Genomic DNA, 24,344 nt, shown 5'->3' with positions numbered 1-24,344 from the left:
CTCAATGTAAACATGAGACATGTGTCACGTCATGCTTAAACTTGTACCGATGAATTGCTATATGTTCTACTAAAGAAACACCGGATGTAAGATTTTATCGGTGGGGTTACTATTAGTCAACATATGTTCTCTACGTCATTTTCGGAAAATGCCTATACTCAAGTCAGGAGTATTGTAGTTTGTTTTCTCACTTTTTTGGTTTGATGTTTATTCTATAAATTGTAATCACAAACTTAGTATGTATTTTCTTGAAAAGAACGAAAAATGACTGTCATATAGGAACAATACCATCATCTTAGTTGTACTTTTAAAATCAATAATATACAATTTGTGAATTTAATTTCATTTCTACGTTCTGAAGAAGTCATTGATTTAACAAAAACAAATAAACATGGGAAATAATCAAGTAAAAAAAATCACTTCTGCTTTAAAAGTGTTAATTACTTTTACAGGCAGTGGGTCGATTTCACCTCTCGTGGATAATATTATCATTTCAGTAGTCAAAGATTTTGAATTGACATGATCAACACAATATTTTCTTTTAAAATTGTACATTGTATATTGATGAATAATGAAATTATAAAAAAATCACAATTTTCCTCATCTAGTTCTAATTTTTCTAGTTTTCAGCGTTGAACAGTCTAACATGTCTAAATAAAAGCGATTCTGGAGCACGAAAATGTATACAGTATTTCGTTCAATTTGAACGTTAAAATTATTTGTCAATTATAAAAAAAAAAATTTCATCTACATGCTTTTATATAATGATGAAACAAAGACAATGCTTCAAAAATTTAATTATATGAAAACGGTGAACGTAATATGTTAACTTGTTCGGTTTAAGCTGCATAGCTACACAAACGATAATATAACAACATAACGGGCATCATTTTTTAAACTCTTAAATATATGATTCCAAACAACAACTGTGACTAACACTATGTTAATTGCATGTGTCCGATGCGCTTTTCTGGAATAAACTTTAACAGAGACCCTCAAAGCCGAATACTCGAGAACCAAAGATGTTTAAAACCGATACAGTTGAAGAACGATGTGACCAAAAAGGACCTGAGATAATTGTAAAAATTCACGAGAATAACTTTACATCAGGAGTTTAAACCTTTGAATAGTATCGCAATGGTATCTTAATAGATCAATGGACAATTAAAGAATTGTTTGTTGTAGATCATTCTAGGAAAAGGTATAAAGTTCAATTCCTAGACCTAATGATTGTAAGAAAATAATGTCCACTTCCTCTTGTAGCTAACTACAATAAACAAACATCTTAAAAGACGACCGAAAGTTACAAGAGGGACAGTTAAACTCATAAATCGAAAATAAACTGACAACGACATGGCTAAAAATGAATAAAACAAACAAACAAACAAACAGAAGTATGCATGACACAAGAATTAAAAAAACTAAAGAATAAACAACACGAACCGCATAAAAAACCTGGGGCGATCTCAGGTGCTCCGGAATGGTAAGCAGATCCAGATCCAAATGTGGAACCCTTCGTGCTGCTCATGTTTTAGCAAATCCGGTAAATAGTCTAATTCGATCAATCCAATTTGTGAAAAGGGAGGGATATTGTAGTTACGACGTAAGTAACATATCCGATATCATCTGTGAAACGGTTATTCCATAACGGTCAACAAAATCGGGATGGCGTCCGTAAAATTTTGTAGCTTAGCTGTATATGTCATATTTGCAATGATTTTAAAATAAAAACATTACTGCATGAAACTACTTAATTTTTTGGTAGTATATTGTTCAAGAAGTAATATCATCAGTTATATAGGGTATATGGGGTAGTTTTATCAGTTTTTTTCATGTGTACCTGAATATATAGAGGAAATATCTGCAAGTGAAAGGACAGCAACTACAATTTGTGTCCGTTCGAATAATTTAGGGGTAGTATGGAATAATCAAATATGTATAAGTGTACAACAACGTTGTTATTGCAGTTTGTTCTATAAGATTTTTATTTTGCAGTGTTAAAGATATAAAAACAAACATTACATAAGGGGTTATTTCTGTTGGTTTTTCATTATCTGATATACAATTCGTTGTATTTGGTATGGACTTAAAACATATTATTCGAAGAAGTGGCAAAGTAGTTTTGAATGTGATCCAAACATTATATGTTTTGACTTTTGACGAATCCCCATTTTTTTTCTTCACCAACCTTATGTTTCAGCAATTATCAACCCATCGCTTATGAAATATAAAAAGGTATCACTAGAAATGATAAGTCGCAAAAACCTTGTTTAGGATGGATATCATCGAAAAAAGATGGGTAAACATTGCCAAAAGCACAAACAAATGACGTAAATGCACGCAATTTTAAGTCACCATACGACTTTCAGCAATGAGCAAAACCCATACTGTATATTTACATGTAGCTATAAAAGTACTCGATATGACAAAACGTAAAATAATTCAAGGAAAAACTCAACTGACTGATTTATATAGAAAGCAACCAACAAATATGAAAATTACATAGAACAACTATTGAAAAACAAGCTCCTGTCATGAGAGAAAAAACATTTTGAATCAGGTGAGTTGACTCGTCTTTGTGACCGCTCTTATTATATATGTTCTTACACCGTTTGGATGGTGTAAACTTCCCAAAAAACGTGTATAGTTTAATAGTGTATATTATATAGTATAGTATATATTATAGTATATTATAGTATATGTTATAATGGCAGACGGTGTATGGTGCTATGGTGTTTAAAACTTAAATTTAAAACTATGCAAAATTAATCATTTATTTTATTTCGTACATTCATTTGCAAAATTGTGATCAAAATTCGTTTTAAAAAAGAAATCGTAGTCACACGCATTCTTTGAAACTAAATTACATTATGGTGTAATTTGTATGGCGTACAATGTATGGTGCAAAGGTGTAACCGATATGGTGATAGCACAGGGTGTATGGTGTAATGGTGTATGGTGAATATAGTAATTGTGTATGGTGTTAGTTGGAAGTTTACACCATCCAATGACTGTAACTAGTTAAATTGTGTAACATTGCAGCAAAAAATCAGTTGATAAATACGAGTGTCAAGAACAATTAGGCATGACTCTACATGTTGAATGTCTGGAAGTACCTATCAGCCACGTTTGCCTATTCCTCAGGACCCAACACATCGTGTTTCTGCAATACAGAATAGGACAAACTCTATAATATTCCGTGGCTCATATGAAGGGTGGGTGCTTCATCAGGGGTCCTGACCCAATCCTTCATATTGTACTAAGCTTTGACTACCGATCTAGTCAGTATTTCTTGTAAGTTCCGATGTCTACTATACGCCACCATTGGTGGTTTTGGAAATAGCTCCCTACATTTCTCATTGCGAACTAGTTTTTTATAATGTTTTCGTAAAGCTTTATTTATATTTCCTAACGAGAAGTGATATTTTGTTACAAATACTAGTGGTATCTGCTTGTCAGATTCTTGATTAAAGCGGAGTAACTCTGGTCGCTCGATATTGAGAGCCGATTCACAGTTACGAAGTATTTCAAGGTCCTTATATCCCCTTTGCTTAAGATGGCCGTTCAATATACAAAGAGTACATTTTGTATCTTACATTTTGCGTGTTGCTGTTGTTTCGGTGGTGGCGAATAGCTTCCCCTTTTATAAATCCGGAGAAGACTGTTGGGTTATGCATAGACGTCCTATCTAAATATTGAAACGTATTAGTAGGTTCGGTGTAGCTCTTAATATCAAGGATACCGGTGTTCCTGAACCTCAACCCTTTATGTACGACTGTATCGAGAAAGATAATTTCCTCGTTTGAAATTTCAAACGTAAACTTTAATAAAGGGTGATGATCATTTGCTATTTTAAAAAACTCCTCAACTTCTCCTCGTGATGAATGGGCTATTATAAACGCATCATCTCTATACCTTCCGTAAAATAAGATCTTATTTTTATACTTATATTTTTCAATAATTTCATTGATAACTTCGAATGCTTTAATATCACAAATTTCTGGGCTGCATTTACTTCCAATACTAGCGCCTATTTTCTGTACAAAGTATCGGTCATTAAATTCAAAATAATTGTTTTTCAACACTGTGGCTACTAACGATTTAATTGTTTCACAGCTAGGTAATTTAATCGGTTAATCTTCTTTTACTGCTCTGTTATAAGCCCGTCCAACAGAATGAATGAGTTCATTGAACTCCATGTTTGTATACATGCTATTTATGAAATCCCCACTATCTCTAATGTAACTGTTCTGTCTTTTAACTATAGGTATCAAAAAGTAATCAATAAATTTGCTAACCCTTTCGATGACTGTTGAATGTCTGGAAGTACCATCAGGATTTATCATTAAGTAGATGTACGATAAAATGTGTGCATTCAGTTTCCATTTGTCTGTGATTGCAGACAGTTGGTTTTCCCATTGTGGTTTGTTTTAGGCGTAAAAGTTATAATTGTGATCGCATTTATAACTATCAGATTGGCAATCGTCAATATTAAGAATGGCTCGCTGATCTAAAAAGAAAGTAAAAACTGTTAAACAGAAAATAAGAAAACTCGATCGGGTTTCTACAAAGAAAAGACAACAAAAAAAAGGACAGGTATATAAAGCTAAACAATATGTATATAACTTAGCCAACTGTCAATTGACAGACGACCAATACATTGTTCTAGGTAAAGGTTTGAAATTTATACTTATGCCTAAGAAGTGTAATATAGGCAGATTTGTAATGGCAGACTTCAATGAATTTGCCAGAAAACTTAGATGTCGTTTTCATTTTGGCAATACAGAAAGTCGGGGAATACATCCGTTCCGAATCATTTTATGAACCGATACCTGCTTGCTTTGAACTTGAAAATTATCTAGATCTAACAAAGTTTGAATTATCAAATCTTGATTTACGAAATAATTATTACAATTTCACCAAAGAACAACAGCTAGGATTACGATCTTTGAAAAGCATGCAGTATATTATTTTCTCTAAGAGCGACAAGGGAGGCGCAATTGTAATATCTAAAAAGACACACTACATTAAAGAAGGGTTCAGACAGTTAAACTATATCCATTACACGGAGATACAAGAACCTAATATATTACTGATTAAAAATAATGTACAAACACAAATCAGCAAGACGTTTGACAATGGTGAGATTGATGGGATAACTCTTGATTTTCTCCATGGCTCATCGAAAGAGGGACCCAGATTGGGTCGTCTTTTTCTTCTTCCTAAACTTCACAAATTAAGTGAACTTGTTTTTCAAGGGATAAAAAAACAAACGATTACAGTAAATGAATTACCCCCATGCAGACCGATTATTTCTCAATGTAACTCTGTCACCGAAAGGGTTAGCAAATTTATTGATTACTTTTTGATACCTATAGTTAAAAGACAGAACAGTTACATTAGAGATAGTGGGGATTTCATAAATAAAATAGAAAATGTAAGGCCTGATCGGGATTGCCTCTTAGTTTCTTTTGACTGCACCAGCATGTATACAAACATGGAGTTCAATGAACTCATTCATTCTGTTGGACGGGCTTATTACAGTGCAGTAAAAGAAGATTATCCGATAAAATTGCCTAACTGTGAAACAATTAAATCGTTAGTAGCCACAGTGTTGAAAAACAATTATTTTGAATTTAATGACCGATACTTTGTACAGAAAATAAGCGCTAGTATGGGAAGTAAATGCAGCCCAGAAATTTGTGATATTAGAGCATTCGAAGTTATCAATGAAATTATTGAAAAATATAAGTATAAAAATAAGATCTTATTTTACGGAAGGTATAGAGATGATGCGTTTATAATAGCCCATTCATCACGAGGAGAAGTTGAGGAGTTTTTTAAAATAGCAAATGATCATCACCCTTTATTAAAGTTTACGTTTGAAATTTCAAACGAGGAAATTATCTTTCTCGATACAGTCGTACATAAAGGGTTGAGGTTCAGGAACACCGGTATCCTTGATATTAAGAGCTACACCAAACCTACTAATACGTTTCAATATTTAGATAGAACGTCTATGCATAACCCAACAGTCTTCTCCGGATTTATAAAAGGGGAAGCTATTCGCCACCACCGAAACAACAGCAACACGCAAAATTTAAGATACAAAATGTACTCTTTGTATATTCAAAGGCCATCTTAAGCAAAGGGGATATAACGACCTTGAAATACTTCGTAGCTGTGAATCGGCTCTCAATATCGAACGACTAGAGTTACTCCGCTTTAATCAAGAATCTGACAAGCAGATACCACTAGTATTTGTAACAAAATATCACTTCTCGTTAGGAAATATAAATAAAGCTTTACGAAAACATTATAAAAAACAAGTTCGCAATGCGAAATGTAGGGAGTTATTTCCAAAACCACCCAATGGTGGCGTATAGTAGACATCGGAACTTAAAAGAAATACTGACTAGATCGGTAGTCAAAGCTTAGTACAATATGAAGGATTGGGTCAGAACCCCTGATGAAGCACCCACCCTTCATATGAGCCACGGAATATTATAGAGTTTGTCCTATTCTGTATTGCAGAAACACGACGTGTTGGGTCCTGGAGAATAGGCAAACGTGGCTGATAGGTACTTCCAGACATTCATCATTTTTTTACATAAATAAGGCCGTTAGTTTTTTCGTATGACTTGTTTTACAATGTCTTATCGGGGCCTTTTATAGCTGACTATGCGGTATGGGCTTTGCTCATTGTTGAAAGCCGTACGGTGACCTATAGTTGTTAATGTCTGTGTCATTTTGGTCTTTTGTGGATAGTTGTCTCATTGGCAATCATACCACATCCTCTTTTTTATATGATTATATTTATCATAACTATTGAAGTATGGAATGTCCGTTTAGAAATTTTAACTGCATATAAATCAAGATATAAACTAGTGCAGACTTGGCTTTTTCCTAGAACTTTGTTTTCATGAATTTAAAACGGTAACCTAGGAAATGTCTTTCAGCTGAATGGTTGTCTAACTTTGATATTTTTCTGATATCAAGCGCAAGACGAAAGCAATTTTCAGCGGGTTTTCACAAGTTTTTATTGGTTTTCTAATAGTTTTGAAGTGACTTATATCCGAAATTACCATTTTATACTTTCGGATATCAAGTATATGATGAAAAACTTATAATCTATTAACTACCAAATATTTTTTTATATTTTTTATAGCAGATTTAATCGGTTACCAATAAACATTATGTTACGCCTACTACACGAATGCCACCGGTTGCTATTCTTTCTTAGTTGTGTTTTTTTTTTCTTTTTAATTTCTACGATATGCGTTGATATATGTGAAGACTGGTTTTAAAAATGTTAACATACAGTTGCTTGCCACACACAGAACAAAATTTTGAACAACAAGAAGGAGAAAATAAAGACAATTAAAGAGAGGAGAAACATGCAAATGCAGAAGTTGAATCCTAACAGACAAGTCCATGGCATCAATAAACCGAAAACGGAACATCCAGGACTGGGTTGATCTAAGTTGTTCCTGTTTAAAAATACAAACATAAAACCAATACAGAAAATCATGAGAAAGTCAATAATGCAACCTCTACTATTTTTAATTGTTTTTCTTATCTTTTTGCAGTATATCTAAGCATGAAACTAATCATTTTCTTCAACGATTATGTTTATATAGAATACAAGTATTTACTTTTATGTTTGTCCTGTATTTCATCCTGAAAAGTTGAGAATGAGGATATAAAAATAAAGTAAATCACATAAATGTTATAGAAAATTGACATTTTGGTTATAAGATTTTTTTTAATGGTATCACATGTTGTCCACTTGTATTTTTGTCCATCTGATGAGTTAAGCCTTTTTCAACTGATTTTTATAGTTCGTTCTGATGTTGTACTGTTAAACCACTGTCCCAGGTTAGGGGGAGGGTTGGGATCCCGCTAACATGTTTAACCCCGCCACATTATTTATGTATGTGCCTGTCCCAAGTCAGGAGCCTGTAATTCAGTGATTGTCGTTTGTTTATGTGTTGCATATTTGTTTTTCGTTCATTTTTTTACATAAATAGGGCCGTTAGTTTTCTTGTTTGAATTGTTTTACATTGTCTTATCGGGACCTTTTATAGCTGACTATGCGGTATGGGCTTTGCTCATTGTTGAAGACCGTACGGTGACCTATAGTTGTTAGGTCTTATGTGGATAGTTGTCTCATTGGCAATCATACCACATCTTCTTCTTTATATAGATCATTGTATGACTTTGAAAACAATGTAATCTATCAATCAACTACTCCATTTAGCACTGTCTGAACAATAATCACTATTTCACAGTTATAAATTATTCAGTGTATAGCCTTGTACATGATATATGTAGCAAACGTATGGCGCACAAGTATAAAAAAAATTCTGCCTTAAACAAAAAAGAAGATGTGGTATTATTTCCAATCAGGCAACTATCTAGTAGAGACCAATGGAAAATAAACAGATGTAAAGAAATAAACAATAAGTACACTCTAAATCAACAAAATATGATTCAATCATTATAAGTACATGCAGAATTTAACAATAATTTACAACTACTAAATATCAAGTAAACATATTATCTGGAAATAATCTAAGCATAAAACAGTATTTCAATTGATATTTTGCCATAAAAGCCGTTATTAGTTTGGTGAATGCAGGTGATTCTCCTCGCAGTTTAATCAATACTAAGTACTCATGCAAGAAATATTACTCTTCAACTATTCATGTTTTTATACATCATTGGCTATCAAATATTCGGTTGTAGAGGTAAAACATCAAAAGCTCCTAAGACGCACGAATTTAATTACGTGTTGTTTTCATTCTTACGTACGTTCGTAATAAGTATAATTATTTATTTCAAAATAAGGGGGGGGGGGGAAGGAATATTTTTAGAGTGCATCTATAAGTGTTTATTGAACAGTTTTGTATGTTACGTATGTGTCTTTTTTTACAATGATGTCTGTTTAAACTATAGCCTGATACTGAAAAACAATCATTTTATTTGCTAATGTCTTCGATTTGTTAAGATTTCCCAGAGGATAATTATCAGTTGTGTATTTTAATTTCAATTTTGGCTTATTCAAAAAATCATATAATTGTTATTCTTTTCTTTTTGTTTGTCAGTAAATGGTGTCACTGGTTTGAAAATGTAGAAAAAAATATTGGCATTAGGATTTCATAACATTTTCATCGATAAATATTGATATTCTCTAAGAAATTGTTCACGCTGTTTATACTTTCTATTGTTAAATCGTTTAATTTCTTTTTCTTGTTCATTGGTCAGTTTGAAACCCCTGGTTTCTATAAAATGATATTTTGATTGTTATCAACCGCATTGCGATTTTTGAAGACTTGTTACTCAAGACTCAAACAATATTTATTTATTTATGAATATGCTGAGAATTGTAGCGGTTTTACTATTTTTCTGTTGCTCATATTGCATAGGTGGATTACATTCGTTTTCGATTAAAGATAAAATACGAATTACATCATACGAAACATATCTCTCAACTGTAACAGTACCTTCCTCCGTTGCCTGTGCCAGAGAGTGTACCAGAGATGATTGCTGTACAGCATGTTACAACAAAACAACAAACACATGTCATCTTTATCATGACTGTTTTCCTGTAACTGAACAGTCTGACAGTGGTGTTCTTCTAAGAAAAAACGGTAAGTGAGCATATAAATTATTTTAAAAATTATTAGATGTGTTGAAAAAAGCAACAAACAAATTAAAACATTTGCAGCAACCTTTCTTTAACACGACCATTTTATATTTTCACATGTAATAAAATGAATAACACGATGAATGACACCTTTGTAGCAGTATGTGATTGGGGGTGGGGGGGGGGAGCTATTAATTTTTTCTGGAAAAAAAAAATTGTTTCAGTTTTTGAAGAAAACAATTGTTTGTTTTAACCTCAGCTGCCACTATATGTAATGCTAAAATTGAAAGAAAAACTGTTTTCGACTTGTCGCCAAAAAACACATTGTTTTTCCCCAAAAAACCGAAAACAAAATTGTCTGGGAAAAAAAACTACATAGCTCCCCCTGTGATACAAATAGGACTGTTTCATACTATGATATTTCCCTCCATATTGTCACAGACTGACGACTTCACATTTAAATATATGATACAAATATATGATACAAAGGATGATTTTAACTTCCTAATTATCAATTTTCCATTTTTCTGCAGTAACATACCCTCAGCTCCGTCGTATGATATGTAAATATTTCAATTGATGCTTGTATGCTTGCGCATTTTTACACTTGCTACTCAATAAATTTTATAGATACCATCACGAATAGTTTGACCAAAACGATGTGTCTGTGTCTCAACTAACTAATGAAATTTTGAAAACGTCTTAGATTATGATATAACATATATGTAGTCTGACTGAAAAGTTCCGAACGTGACTTATTCCTAAATATAATTGTGATATTGATAGTTACTTTACATTGATGTGCTTCGTGTCTCGGTATTTTGTAAATATGACATTGGTATACACGTATTTATCATTAATGTTTTTGTTGTGGTGTTATGATGTCGTTTGAATAATCATTTATTGTCTAAATGATTATAAAATTGCCTTTCAATACCATCATTGTAACACTCCAGAATATAACTGGTATACTGAGTGTGAATTTGAATTGCTCCGTGGCGTGTCTCTGTGTTTTGTACATCCAACAGTCATGTATTTATCATGTTATGTTTCTGTTATGCTTTCGGTTGTATAATCTGTTATGTCTTATGAAGTGTAGTCCAAATAATTATAAAATTGCTTTTTCATAGCACTATTGTCATGGAATTTTTTCAGACGAATATTGAAATACAATTGTATATAGTTTGAGAGTGCATGTATTGTACGTTAGCGTTTTGGTATTATCATGTGATGTTTGTCTTTGTATGAATATAATCCTTTTTGTTCTGCGGTTTGCATGTTGTGTCGACTTTCTAATTATGCGTTGTGCGTTTTGTTGTTATGAATTATAAAATGCTCGTGTTTGTTTGCACTGTATTTCTGTCACGTAGCTTTTTACATATATTTTTAAACATTGTCATAAGGCGGAAGATTTGGCATGCCATTAAACTAGGTCCAACCAACCATTTGTTCTTAAAGTGTCCTATACCAAGTCAGAAATATGGCAGTTGCTATAAGAAAAACAATTCGTTTCTATGTGTGTTGGCGTTCGTTTTTGTTTCACTTGGGCATGTTCCTGTTGTTCCTTTTTTTAATGTGTTTCTTTCGGTTTTAGTTTGTTACCTAGATTTGTTTTCAATCGATTTATGATTTGTTAACTCCGGTATACTAATCTTGCTTTTATTTAACAGTTTACTTTAAATTACACCTGGAAAACACACAATCATTGATAAATTGTGCTCTTTAAAATAATCGTATGTCCCTTCTTAAAGCACATCTTTATGTAAATCTCGTCAAGCATGTAGTTGCTGAATTGCGGTGACTTTCAATTGTTTTGTTCGATAATCCCTTATGAAGGTAATCAATAAAAAAGTAAAATGACAAAAATACTGAACTCCATGGAAAATTCAAAACGGAAAGTCCCTACTCAAAGGCAAAATCAAAAGCTCAAAAACTCCAAACGTATGAATAACAAATGTCATGTTCTTGACTTGGTACAGGGATTTTCTTATTGGAACATATCAAAATTCACGAAATAAATATTTTCAATTTAATTGAAACAATTTTGAGATACATGAAATATCTGAGAAATTGTTATAAACATGCAAACAAGATAGAAATACATAGTGTTTTACAGTAAAACTTTGCGACATGTGTAGAGCCGAATTTTCCGTCCATCCTTTGGCACCTGAATTCACTACTGGTTTTTGATGGGGTTCGCTTTGTTCGACTATCTGTCATGCACTTTTTTAATAATTGTAAAAAGTGCAATATATTTATAATTACTACAAATACTATATTCTTTTTTAACAGAACTAAAATGATTTACATCTTTCGTTGCAGTCTACTGTAAATTCAGAAATTATTGCGAGGTTAATATTATTGCGAAAAATGCGACAGAGTTGTAAACGCAATAATTTAAACTCGCATTTCGAAATATTTATATGAATTTAACAGGATTTTTCTCAAATACGTAAAAATTAAAATTGCATTTAAGTCTTAAATGATAAAATCGCAATAATAAATGCACGCAATAATTTCTGAATTTACAGTATTATAACTTATAAATAATTCAGCATGACTGTTTTACATACATTATTTAACAGATGTAGAAACAATCAACATTGCAACAAACCCAGATACATCAAGTGGCAACACAACACTAGAACAAATATCGACTACCGAACCAACAACAACAAACGACAAAACAACCTATAAAGAATCCGATGACTTATCAACAACAACGACGGCTCCGACATTACGTGACATCACAATCAACATTGCAACAGACCCAGATACATCAAGTGACAGCACAACACTAGAACAAATATCGACTACCGGAATACCAACTACAAACGGCAATATAACCTATAAAGAATCCGACGACTTAACAACAGCAACGAAACTTACAGTTCATGACATAACAACTAATTTTACAACAACAACCGACAAAGTATCCACTGTTATAACCATTGACAGTACGACAGAAAATGAAACGGCAGCCATGGTTATTGATTGTAGCGACATCTCTGGAGGCAGTCTTAGTGGTGTTTACGAAATAAACGTTGATAACATGACAGTTGAAGTCTATTGTGAAATGAGAGTTGATGGTCAATGGACGGTAAGACATATTCATCCTTATTTATCAACTAATCGAAATCAAAATCGTGTGACATATGATAAAAAGTATTAAATAAAGGCAACAGTAGTATACCGCTGTTCGAAACTCATAAATTGAATCGTTATTGGATTTTTTATTATTAGTGCTTATTTTATTTTGATAATTATTATGATTATCAGTTTTATTATTCTTGTTATCATAATCAATGTGATGAAAAATTTTCCTATTAAAAGGTAAAGTAATGCCTGTTGAATTAAACCAGCAAAAATGGTTTGCACGACTATTTCATCAAAACGACTTACACGGAAACACCATCTTTTACATCCTATTGAAAAGAAGTAATAAGTTACCATAAAAATCATTAAAATATTTTCGACTAGAACAGTTAATTTGGTTCCATTTGAATTTCACGGGTTTTTATAAAAAAAAAAAAAAAAGAAGATGTGGTATGATTGCCAATGAGACAACTATCCACAAGAGACCAAAATGACAGAGACATTAACAACTACACAAATAGAGCACCTGAGATAACCCCTAGTTTTTGGTGGGGTTCGTGTTGCCTATTCTTTAGTTTTCTACCTTTTGGTCATGTGTACTATTGTTTGTCTGTTTGTCTTTTTTATTTTTAGCAATGGTGTTGTCAGTTTGTTTTAGATTTATGAGTTTGACTGTCCCTCTGGTATCTTTCGTCCCTCTGGTCTTCCTTGACAAATTATGTCTACAGTGATGCTCTCCACATTGAAAAATCAAAAGTCCGAGACCTAATACTTACTTTATAGGGCTGTTCAAACTCAACTGAACCAAATTGAACCAATTATTTAGAGACAACAGTTAATTTTACCCTTCATACTTTTTTAGTTAAAAATAAATCAATATCTGTACTTTTGTAATTACCGAAGTACTTGATAGAGATAAACTACTACGAAAAAGGACTAAAGTCCTTTTGCAGTGGTATCAATCATTTGATAGGTAACAACTATAGTGTTATATTGATAAAATATATAAGAAATTACTCTATTTTCACATGTCAATGTCAATAAATATCTTATCATTTGTTATGAAAAACGAAATATATTTAATGCAACTAAATTTTTGGTATTTATTTTGTTGCAAGATTTCAAATTGAAAACTTTATACATGTACCATGGAGAAAGACGTTTTATTCCAAAACAAATTTGACTTACCTTTTAAACAATTGTTCTTAAAAGAAAAACAAGTCCAAATAAGCTCATTCTTATGAAACCAGTTTTTGTCACTCATACGTTTTTTGTGTTTTAGATTTTAAAAAGAGGGACGAAAGATACCAAAGGGATTGTCAAACTCATAAATCTAAAACAAACTGACAACGCCATGGCTAAAAATGAAAAAGACAAACAAACAACATCACACACGACGCAACATAGAAAACTAAAGAATAAACAACACGAACCCCACCATAAAACTAGGGGTGATCTCAGGTGCTCCGGAAGGGTAAGCAGATCCTGCTCCACATGCGGCACCCGTCGTGTTGCTTATGTGATGAGCAGTGGATTGCAATATATGTTCTTGTATCAGAATATCATTTGACATCTTTCATCACAACGTTAAGCATCGTTATAATAAACAAGATAAGACAAATTGTCAAATACTTCATTTTGAGGCATAATTTGTAAACATTTGTGTTTTATTAGCATTTATTAATTAAAAGTGATATTTGAGTATTTTTTTATGAAAGGCTGCAACCTTCTAAAATCAGTAAATGATATGTCAAGGTGTGGGACCGCAGTCTTAATCAACGTCACTGCGTTGAAAAGGAAAGACACATAGTTTTCTTCTAAATGTACCATTATCAGGTTTACTTTGACTGACAAAGTCTATTCGTCAGATTAAAATCCCCACTTTGAACTCTTGTACAAATCAAGCAACCCACTTTGAACTCGGTCTTATTATAAGTACATGTAGCATCCCACGTTTAAGGAGTTATTGTAGGAAAGGTCTTGAATGTGGTATGAAACAGTAGACATGTACTTTATCTGCAGGCACTACATAGCAATGGAACGTTTACACTCAGAAAGTTATAACCATCTTTGTATCGTAAAGTGTTGTTCTCAATCGACCAACATTGTAAATTATAAGATGTAGGTCAAGATATCAGAATGTTTTAACTGTATATCTTGTTTCTTTTGGGTTACACTCGATGGCATAGGTGCCTTCGACATACTCCCCAATCTCTGATTCATTAAGGGAAATGAAATAATCTTTATAGTGGAATATGAAACTTAAAGGAAAATGATATATTTGTTAATTTGTCTGAAGAAAATCTTGTTATGGAGTCTGCTTCATATGAATAAAGTAGCAAGTTGTCAAGTAGAGGAGCACAATTGATTACCGTGCGAATGTCTAATTTTTTTTTAAACACTCATCATGGCCATTACAACAGTACCCTATACCGCCGATGGTTAATGAGAGTTCATATGATTATTTTAAAGTATACAATTTGGCGTTTACAGCACAAAATCATTGTAATATAAAATCTTTGAAAAATCAATCTTAATAAAAATGATTATAAACTAAAAGGTGCAAAAATACACACTTATTTACCGCATGTCTACCAATAGTATAAATGTATTATAGTGCCTATGGTAAATAAACCAAAATCTTTCAACAGGTGATACAAAAACGACTTGATGGTACAACAGATTTCTATCGGAATTGGCAGGAATACAAAGATGGATTCGGGGATGTAAATTTGGAATATTGGCTAGGTATTTTTTTTAGTAGAACTTGTTGGCATTATCTACACATTTTTTGTTAAATTCCAGATAAGGAATGTGATCACAAGAGTTGTAGAATCTTTTGGTTCTTTGTTGTGAATGAATGATAACGCAACAAGGGCAGATTAAGCTAAAATATTTTTGAAATATAAACCAACCGATTATAAATAAATGAGTATCAGGTATGTTTAGACAGATACATCATTCCAAATTTTAATTGAATATTAAATAAAAACGTATGTGGCTATTATTAATGTTTCTTATTAAAGACTATACACAGACTCTCGATAAGGAAATTATTAGATAATTGAATCACTATACAATTTAACAATTATGTATGTTATATTTGATTCCTGATTTATTAAATCAATTTAAATACGTTTGATTACATTCTTTATGTTCATGAAAGCCTTCCACATGTTACAATTATTTGAAGCTTTTATATTATAGGAATGACTTATTACCGTCAATTATCTAGTCTAAGACTAGCCAGTCAATGATAAACCGACTGAAACAAAGTCCGATTTTTTTCTGATGATAAATAAGAACGCTTGCCTTTTAATTCTATCAACCCTGTGGGTGCAATGGAAATCAGAACGGAGACTTTAAATGGTATTCGAACATGACATATTCAATGGTCCAATAATTATTTAGAAAAGTACAGTACTTGATTACACTGGCAGCAATGGTACTCTATGCATTTTTCTTTTATATTTTATAGGAAACGAGAACTTGCATAAGATACTATCCACGAAAAGTTATAAACTACGGATTGATTTGGAAGACTGGAACGGTGATACACGGTATGCAGAATATGATACGTTTGTTGTTTGGAGTGAGAACACAAACTACATGCTGACTATTTCTGGCTATAGTGGAGATGCTGGTAAATGCAAATATGATAATTATAGAATGGGTTTTCAATTCTACGTTTTTATGATATTCAAAAGATGACAGTCGTTTTCAAGTACGTCAATTTCAAATTGATCACATTGATTGTTTTTTTATAAGTCACTGGTAAAACTCAATATTTGTATAAGATCCTTTATAACTTTTTTTTTAAATGCATTGTCATGTGACTTCTTAAGGTTGCACTTTGTAAATACAGCTGTTTCTGAAACCACGCTTCTTTTTTTTTTTTTGGGGGGGGGGGGGGGGGGTATGTAATGTTTATTTGATTTGTTGACATACTGGTTCCCAGATATGATCTCTATGTTTCATCTCATAGAGACATTACTTGGGACTGTTAAAGGCATAAAGGAATACATTTGCGGTTAAAATGAATTCTGAAGTAGGCACTAAGTAAAAGTAAAAGATGTATGAGTAGTGCACAATTTTAATATACGTTTAAAAGTCTAACAAATGTTGAAAATAGTTTGCTGAGCCTACGTTTTGACCTTTGAACAAAATAGTAGTGAATATATCGACTTTCTATTCTAGGATATAATTTTTCACGAAACGTCATAGTAAAAGTGTCAAAGTTTTAGCCCCAAACGGAGTTCCTATGGGAAATTGCATTGTCTATATTCACAGAAATGCAACCTTAAGAATTGTCTGGTACCTGTTTATGTTGGTTGTCATTACTTTTGATGAAATATAACGATATTACTTTATGATTCGCATAACTTCATCAGAAAATCTTTATTCCAATTGGACGAATTCATAATCACAGAAAAGTGTGAAGGGCTATATCAAACAAACCTACCAAAAACACATTTAGCAAAAAAGCATCCAAGTTCAACTTTGCCTGATTGATTTTTTTTTCTCAGTATCATATAGTATCTTTATTATCATATCAGTTTTGTTCTGCTTAGACAAGGAAACTTATACCAATATGTACGTTAAACGCTTAGGTGATAATAACGAAAGAGTGTTTGTACTCTATAAAAAAAACTTTTGATAATTTACTTTAAATTTATATCGATACATCTTAAATCTTCAAAAACAATCCTGTTTGTGTACCATCAGCATTTTCACGCGATATCTTGAATTAACTAGATAGATGTGTCTTTGCATATGTGAATGGTAATATCATATATAATTCATAGTAAAATGGGTAATATATTTATAGATTGACTCGTTAGCAGGTGTAAATAACATTTTCCTCCTACTTATGGCTACTTGACCTCCTTTGGAAATGCAAATGTATGTGACATTAAAACAAAAGTTTAAACAGAATTCATAAAAAGGAAAATAGGATACATCAAGCAATTAGACACACTCCAATAAACAACAATGGAATTATTTTTTTATTTTTTTACCACTAAACGGCTCTTAGTCTTGGGAATCCAGTAATTCTTTTAACATCATAAATAATTTTTATAAGACATTTGCCTTAAATTATGTTTTTCTTTTCTATGTCATGCTTTAAGTTTATATCTCCTATTATGTTATTTTGAAAGGCAATAAACATGATAAACTTTCTATAAACGTATTGGACAGTCATCCTAGAATGTAGCTTAAATAGTAAATCGTTATCAAGCAAAGAAAGACAAGCAAATCATTAGAATGTATTTAAACTATATAGATTGATATCTTTTGCTGATATAATGGTGTTTTACAGGTGATAGCTTGATAAATCCACCAAGTGGGTCAAGTTATCAGATTAATGGAATGGAGTTTACTACATTAGACAGTGACAATGACAAACACAGCTTCCTAAATGTGGCTGCACCAAAACATTCAGGCTGGTGGTTTAACTGGAGTACCGACGGCAACCTAAATGGAAAGTTTTACGCAACTGAACAGTCACAAACCGATGCTATTCATTGGCAATCCTGGCATGCAACAGGCGTTTCTCTGAAGAGCGTATCAATGAAGATAAAGCCAAACTGATAGAGTAAACAACATCCTAACTGGGAAAGAAAATTGCTATTTGTGAATTGTGACCCATTCACAAATGTTTATCTAAATTCAATAAGAAAAATGGACCTACAATGTATTGAGGGGACAGAAAATAATATTTCAAAACAACCTCTAGTGTTTCTTTCTTATTTTTGTTATTAGGGTGGTCATCCTATATTGAATTCCCTTTGGCATTAATCTGTCAATCTTCTGTCAATTTATACAACAATTTACCTTTAAATTTCTCTATTTTATTTGATAGTTTTCATCATTTCATTTAGCATAATAAACTCAATGTAAACATGAGACATTTCACGCAATGCTCAAACTTGTACCGATGAATGCTATATTTGCCTCTATAGAAACACCGGATATAAGACTTGATTCGGTGGGGTTACTATTGATCAACATATGTTCTCGATGTAATTTTCGGAAAATGCCTATACTCAAGTCAGGAATATTGCAGGTTTTTTTTCTTCACTTTTTGGGATTGATGTTTATTCTAAACTTTAAATTGTAATCACATACTTAGGATGTATTTTCTTGAAAAGAACGAAAAATATTTTTCATATAGGAACAATACCATAACCGTAATGTACAATGTGTTTATTTAAGTTAATTGATACGTACTAAAGAAGTCATTAATTTAACAACAAAACATATAAACATGCGAAATAATCAAGAAAAAAAGTTAAATAACTTTTGCTTTAAAAGTGTTAATCATTTTACAGGCAGTGGATCGAAATCGCCTCTTGTGGACTTATAGTATTATCATTTTAGTAGTCAAAGATTTGTATTGACATGATTGACACAATATTTTCTTTTAAAATTCTACATTGTATGTTGATGAATAATGAAACTATTAAAAATATAAATTTTCCTCAGCAAGTTCTTCCTTATATTTATGGCGCACCTAACGTTTCCAGTTTTCAGCGTTGAATGGTCTAAATAAAAGCGCTTCGGGAGCACCAAAATATGAACAGTACTTCATTCCTTTTTGAACATTTCATTTATTTGTTAATTATAAAAAGTACGGTTTTCGATGTACATGCTTTTTATATAATGTTAATTTTATGTCTCCGAAGCGCTTTTCTGGAATAAACTTCAGCAGAGACCATGAAAGCCGAATACTTGAGAACCAAAGTTGTACATGATGTATAACAAAGCGATGTGACCAGAAAGGACCTGAGATAAGAACAACTTTTCCTGGGGAGTTTAAACCCTTGAATAGTATCTCAATAGTATCTTAATACAGTTGCTTTTCACACACAGAACAAAATATTGAAAAACCAAAAAGAAGAAAATAAAGACAAACAATGATAGGAGAAAGATACAAAAGTGATATTCAAACTCAGAAATCGAATCTTAACAGAAAATGCCATGGCATTATTTTATAAAACACAGCACATCTCAGACTGGGGTGATCTAAGTTGTTCCGATTGACATTTACACAAAGACTTTCAAAATATAAATATTAAACCAATATAGAATTCAAAAGTCATAAGATAGTAATTAAATGCTACCTTCGCTGTTAAAGTATTATATTTTTTAATTGTAATTATTTTCTTTTTGCAGTACACTCAAGCGTAAAACTAATTATTTTTTTCAACGATAATGTTTTAAATAGCAATTATCTGTAACCACCAACCAAGTTGCGGCACGCATAGTCTATGATTTTCTTGAAATTTGGTCTGTTGGTACCTATCGATAAATTAACATGACAAATGTTGACAAAAAATGTGTTTATGCCTCCGTTGCCATGGTTATGAGTCCCTTTGGATTTTGTCTCAAAAATGCATATTTTGCAAATAAAAAAAGACCTATTTTAAGCAGTTATCATGCTTACATTTCAAGTTTTATGACCAATTTGACTATTGTTCATTTAAATATAACACTTTATGAGTAAGATGAAAAAAATAAAAATTATTTCTGACAAAAGGGAAAGAAGGGGCAACACTGATTTAAATAGTGGCATTTTCAATGTATTCAAAAAGGCAAATTATAGGCATTTTGCATGACATAATTTTACACTTTTGCATCCACAACCAATTATACTAAAGTGATAAATGTAAACTATGACTGTTGCCTAGGAATAATTTTTCATTAAAGGTTTGGGAAATAGGTTGCTAGTGTGGTTGCTATGGGAACATAAAAGTGTCATTTTTAGTATTTTGAAGAAAAATTTTGACATTGTTATTTAGATAGTTTTAAAACAGTGACAAATACAAGATAAAAATCACTTGGGACATGTTGTGCATTCAATGACCTGAAAATTGACCTAAAGGTCAAAGTTATTTTGACCTTGACTTTGACCTTTGGTCTTTATTGTTTAATTTTGTTAAAAATTTTATCAAATAAACCCAACCAGTATTTTGATAAAGTGTTTAGACAAATTTTGCTTATATTTGGTTAGAAAGCAAAATGCCAGAGGTCAAGGTCATGTTAAAAGTTCTTAGCAACGACCCTTACTTGATATAAAAGTACCTAGCAACCATACAAAGTTGAGGTCAGATTGATACGAACTGTGATATACATCCTAATTAAAAGTTGAGGGATCAATATTTTCAACATAAGCTTTACCAGCCATTCTCGTATAATCAGAAAATGCATAGCAACCATCCTTGTATTGATGCTTTACTAAAGTTGTAATTCATTCTTCCATTTATACTCTTAAATTTCTTTTAAGAACAGGTATTGTGTTTCTTGAATAATTCACACACATGAGTTTACTCATGTACATTTTAGTTAATCGCCAACTACTTTGTTTCCTGTTCTTACTTGAATAACAAATGCTGTTTTTTCCAAAGTATTTTATTAATTTTACGAAAAAAAATACCAGTTGAATCATTCTATCGTTTACTAGGGGACTCGTGTTTTACTTTTGTGTTCTTAATCTTGAATCTTCAATCTTATAAAAAGTAATGTAACAAAACATTTTTTTAGTGAAACTTATATGGATAAATGAACAATTTAATAGTAAAAATTACCAACAAGACTCAATCATTAAATAAAAATATTCGAAAATTTCATTTTACTCCATATAGCCGTTTTACCTTTTAATGAATACATTTTGTACTAGTACAAAGGAGAAAAAATCAAATAACAGCAATTTTTCTTGTTTCCTTATCCCAATTATGTACCCTTGTTTAGTTACCCCTGAAGTTATACATAGAATATTCTATATTAATATATGTATGTTAATACTAAATGACGATTGTTAACCCAAATTGACTTTAAATGGTATTTACTCTAATTAGGGGTTGTCAAATGAATTTAAGGTAGATTCATAATATACCGCCATCATGGATTGCACAATCGCAGTACAAATTGCTCTAGTTATTTGCCCAAATCTACAAAAGAGAAGGTACTATGATACATGTAAGGGGCGTTTTTATCCCCCTCTCAAAAGAAGTCTTAATTCATACCATTGCTAGCCTTAATATAGAAACTTTTTAAAAAATTATTATTTTTTTTTGATTCCCGGTAAAAGAAGGTTGCCTAGCAACCATTTTTACTTCATAATAGAATTAGCACATACGAATTGCTGTATCTGTACAAATAATCATATTTTCCAGATAATATGGTTTGTTTGAGAATAACTTGAAGATACAAATGAGTAGTCTTGCACTTCAATTTAAGTTCACAAATTGCTTAGCAACCACTTAGCAACAGAAATATTTCCGAGCAACGGTTAATAAAAGGTGATTTGTGTCCTCTTAAGTATGGATCTAGCAACATAAAATTCATAAAAAACAATTGTCTTCTTTTTTTTTTACTAAAATAGGGAGCCAATCATGTAGGTTATCTTGCCTTATCCTTTGAAGACAGATTTGCAGTTTAATGGTTAGATGGTTTATTTAATAATGTAAAGAAAAACTTGGTGATTTAATTGTATTATCAAAATATTAGTTTTTTTGCATGACAAAATGACTCAATTTCTTTACGCGTGTTTCACTGTGTTGTCAAAGTCGACTCATATTTATCTAACACACGCTTTCTACTTTCTTATAAAAAGCTTTAGAGTTTACTTTTAAAGCAAATGGAATAATTCTATATTTTTGGGCCAAAAGGGGTCCTGATTGGCCTAGTCTTAGTCTCTTCGATTACTAATTTCAAAGGAGAGTTCGTGTTTTTTATATTAAAGTTAACAACGACTAGGCCATTGTTATGAGAAAAGCTCAATTGGCACTGAGACTCTATTAAAATAACTTTTGCTCAACACACAAAGTATTTTTTAATATTTTTTTTAATCTTCCACTGTTGATGTATAAAAATAGCAATGATAGTAGATGCAGTGTTGTTATATTAGTTAGGAAAGATCATTTTATATTTTGTGATGGGGATAATGGAAGTTTAATGAAATGAATGTGAAAGTGTCTTGTTCTGAAGATAAATAATATTGCCCAAAACATGCTAAAACAATTTTCTGTACATTTAGATGCACATCATCCTAAAACTATTTAAAATTCAAAAACGGTGTGTACGCAATGAAAAACAAATTCGACGAAAAATATGAAATAATCAAGCCTTATAAGTTATAACGAGTGAAAATGAATACATTGTCTAGGCATAACTTCTTTGCTTAAAAGGTCAACTCCAACCAAAATAAACTGGTCGGTCTCCTATCAGTTATATTCCTATTCTCCTCTTCTTGTAGATATAAAGAACTTGTATTTCAATAACATTTGGTTGTCTTCTGGAGAGTTGTCTCATCAGACGACATCTTTTAAATTTTTGTATGTATGTGTAATCAGTCTCCTGAAATTAAATTTGCTATATAATTTACTATTCCAGATTAAACATGTGTTCTTAATATTATTTTTTTCTGATTTTTGTCCCAATGAAACCTACAATAAACTGTTTTAAAATAATCAATTGGTTGCTATGCTCTTTTCAATATAAATTGATGGTTGCAAGGCATTTTCCTAATATAAATAAATGGTTGCTAGGAAGTTTTACACTTCAAATGAGTGATTAATTACAAATAATGTAATGACACCCCATAGATCTTTGAAGTTAGATATATGTAATAGTTTATATAGTCCTAACTGAAATCATGTATGGTTGCTAGGTACTTTTTTATCAAACAAGGGTGGTTTCTAAGCACTTTTGACATGACCTTGACTCTCTGTTTTTCATATGTTAATAAAAATTGGCTTGTTATGCGTTTACTTTTCTACATTGGCTAGAGGTACAATGTATAGGGGGAGTGTTGAGATCTCACAAACATGTTTAACCCCGCCGCATTTTTGCGCCTGTCCCAAGTCAGGAGCCTCTGGCCTTTGTTAGTCTTGTATTATTTTAATTTTAGTTTCTTGTGTACAATTTGGAAATTAGTATGGCGTTCATTATCACTGAACTAGTATATATTTGTTTAGGGGCCAGCTGAAGGACGCCTCCGGGTGCGGGAATTTCTCGCTACATTGAAGACCTGTTGGTGACCTTCTGCTGTTGTTTTTTTCTATGGTCGGGTTGTTGTCTTTTTGGCACATTCCCCATTTCCATTTTCAATTTTATTTTTTTTTTAAACGTCCTGATCATTTTCTCCATGTATAGTATGCCTCTTATATTTCCATTCTAAATTCAATTAATATACACAAGGTCAAAGGTCAAGGTTATCAATGACCTTTGACTTTTGGACAAATTTATGGTAATTTAATTGCCAATGGTTTGCACATCATAGTCATTCAATAATACTTTTGTGGATTATTTTAATAAAATGGCTACATCTAAGAGGTAAAAGGCAAAAATGACACCTTTTGTTTCCATAGCAACCATCCTATAACCCAATTTCCCAAACATTTTGTTATAATTTGTTTATTAGAAACATTGATACTTTTCATTCATAACCACATGTTATTTATTTATTATTTATTATTACAATTTTTCTATAGCGCTAAATCTAAAACAATATTACTCAAAGCGCTTTACATCACATGTTTAACGAAATAAACACACAGACAGTGATAAAAATATAAAACATGAACCCACAAAATAA

The sequence above is a fragment of the Mytilus edulis genome, chromosome 9, assembly GCF_963676685.1.
Source record: "Mytilus edulis chromosome 9, xbMytEdul2.2, whole genome shotgun sequence".
NCBI lineage: Eukaryota > Metazoa > Mollusca > Bivalvia > Mytilida > Mytilidae > Mytilus > Mytilus edulis.
Note: the sequence above shows the minus strand (reverse complement) of the source record.